The sequence below is a fragment of the Atta colombica genome, unplaced genomic scaffold, assembly GCF_001594045.1.
Source record: "Atta colombica isolate Treedump-2 unplaced genomic scaffold, Acol1.0 scaffold164, whole genome shotgun sequence".
In the NCBI taxonomy this organism is placed as follows: Eukaryota; Metazoa; Arthropoda; class Insecta; order Hymenoptera; family Formicidae; genus Atta; species Atta colombica.
This window is the reverse complement of record NW_017259255.1, coordinates 989424-992525: the sequence shown is the minus strand read 5'-3', so window position 1 is coordinate 992525 and position 3102 is coordinate 989424.

Below are 3102 nucleotides of genomic sequence, written 5' to 3'. Positions count from 1 at the left end.
GAGGGGGGGGGGGGGGAGGGATCTTCCAGACCTTGGAACATTTACTTTCTGACGATACCATGAGTGATCACAGTGGAGAAGGTCCTGTTGGACACACCGTTTCACGAACAGTAACCGCGCTCGGTGGGAGCTTATTCGGTCGTTGGGTTGCGTTGAGCAAGCCGAGAGCGAGCAGCAGTCACCTCGATAGCGATTGTTGAACCCGCGAGAATCTAGGCCGGCGCACTGACACACCGCGTATACGAAAGGCGAGCGTATTAACACATGCGAGTCGATCCGTATGTATCGGTCCGATATCCGTGTGTATATAAGTGCATGCAAGTGTACGAATGGATGTATTGAGAATCGTCAGGGATTTTCAAACGGATGAAGTTTGATTTGGTTGCAAAAATTTTAGACGGATACCTCTGCTACCGTTTAAATCTATCGCTACATTTCCTCTCAAATTATCCGAAATACTCGGATGAAAAGCTCCCGGATGTTCCGTCACTTGCGACTCTAAATCTTAAGACTAAGTTGTTTAATTAATTATGGCTCGATAATTGAGATTGATTGAATTAGTCGTCAGTTGCATCGTGAGTTAGTTAGTTCGGTATAGGCTGAAGGAAAGTACGAGAACAACGTACGTATGCGCGATGCGTGCCAGTAACGCCGAAAGTGTCCCACTAACGCGAGAGAACAACGACCTGGCAAGTCTCTCTCTCTCTGTCCCTGCTCTTCTCTCTTCGTACCCTATCCATCCTCTCCGTCCTCCGCATTTTGCGTCATCAAACGCCTCTAATAACGCACTGTCGTTGTCGTCCGGCTCGATACAAGCCCGACCCGTTTCGCTCGCGAGAATTAGCAGAGAATTTCGTTCCGCGCTCGGTTTTGCGAACACTTTCATTGCAAGAGTAGCATCATACAAATACACTCGCTAAAATTTCTATGCTAATACATGAAGAGCAAGTATAATCATTGAAAAACAAAAAGATATTAGTTCTAAGAGTCTAGTCTAAGAATTCGAAAACAAAAAATTTTAATGATTCTTTTTTAATTAAAAACCTAGTATAATAAAATTGAGATATATAATAGTTCGCTTGTATCTGATTAGCATTACTTGCTTTTCAGATCAATCCTATTAATCTTAAGAGCTGAAAAAGCTTTGAGAGCTCCAATTTCCTTTACTAAAGCATTTATTAAACGAGTCACTATCCCTCAAGGTAAACGGAAGTCGTTTCATGAAAAAAGTTTGATTGTCGTCGCGATCGTAGGCCGCGATTCAACTTAGAAACGCTTATTTCAACTTTCTCGGTTGGTGGAGGATAGATTCATGGTGTCCGATCAATTGTTATGAAACGGCGAATTCATGTCGGAGCGTAGCGCGGACGTCGAACTCTGGTCCGTTCACGGCGTTACGAAATCAGGAACTTTCGAGTCCGCGTGTGCGTTTGTTACACCACACAATTTCTAAGAACGTAATCTTAAAGCGACGATAAAATTATTAATTTTGCAGCGCAATCAATCATCGCCATCAACATAATATACTATCTCGATCTTTTATTAGATTTCGAGATCATTTAAGATATTTAGTTTCTTTTGATTTTCCATCCTTAAATATCCGATTTCTTAAATGCAAATGAGAAAATGAATACTATAAACATTTATCGCTTTTAAAGCGTTCTATGTGAACGGATTCTGTTCAATCGCTTGAGCTCCATCTGCGCTAGAAAGCACCAAGGATAAATCCGCCCACGGACAAGCGAAGCGGTTCGTAGTCGCGAAACGGCAATGTTGTGAAATTCATTAGCAGCTGAATGCAGGCACGCAAACCTGATCGCGAGAGTCTAATCTTATTGCTAAAACTACTACTTAGATAGTGTATGAAGAAATGAATATCATACAACAACTCATTAAATGCTGGCCGCCTTATGCATTCATCAATTCATGTATAAATCCAGTGATACAGAAGCGGGAATTTATGTAATATTGAGTCGGTATGAAAATCACATTCATTTTACGGAGAACAAACAAGATGTCTAAATAGGTATAATTTGAGGTTGAACCACCTTCTCTATTGAAAGAAACGCCATATATAATACTCTCGCTGGAAGAATCAAGAATTGAGAAATTTTACAATTAAATTTCACTCTGAATCTTAAATGCTGTTTTCTTGAGTTACAGATATCGTTTATTGTTCTCGTTATCGGTCTTTGCTTCCATTTTACGACATAATGCAAATATCTTATAATAACCGACCATTAAACTGAATGTTCTGGAGTTATTTAAGTACTAGAATGGCACAAGTTCTTATATTTTATTGATTTCAATATTTTCATCACTCTAATTGAACAAATTCGAATCGGATAAGAAAGTATCAACAATAAATCATTCGCTAACATATAATTCTTTATATCTGACTTTTCAATAACACACTCATATACATATATTACAGATATTGTTGATTTTCTTTATGAAGGAAATTAATCTTTTTTATAAAGTAAACTTTTATTCCATTTTCTGGACATAATATAAAAAATTGCTTTCTTTCAAAGTTTAAGCTTATTATACTTTTAGCAGTAAAGCATTACGAATTTAAGAATAAAATAAATTAAAATTTGAAATTCTAAACATTCGAGGAACTTTGTTTTAAGTTTTGAAAATTTGAAAATTCAAGGATTTTTCACACTTTTGCAGAATAATAATGAAATTGTTTTGAATAGCGCAAGTTTTAAGAGAAAAAACACGTTCACCATCTATTGGTGCAGTGAGACTGTGAAAGCACCCTAAGGCGCAAAAGCGAACTGCGCGGCCAAGCCGCTCACCCCGTCCTCGACGACGGTGGTTCGTCGTCCGCATACGGCCTTCGGAAATGGGGACGTTCGCTAGCAGTCTCATGGATCCGAAAGAGGAACGGCGACAGCGACACTGAGAGTTAGACAAAACGAGTAAGAGATAATAAGAGTGAAAAAGAAAGATAGACAAGGAAATGTAGAAAAGACAAGAAAAAAACGGAAGATTTCGATGGGAGAGAATATCTTCGCACAACGGGACAATTTTCACTCGACGGTTCGTTCGGTCATTGCGAATAATCATCCAAAAGAAAGAAAGAAAGGAAGTAGA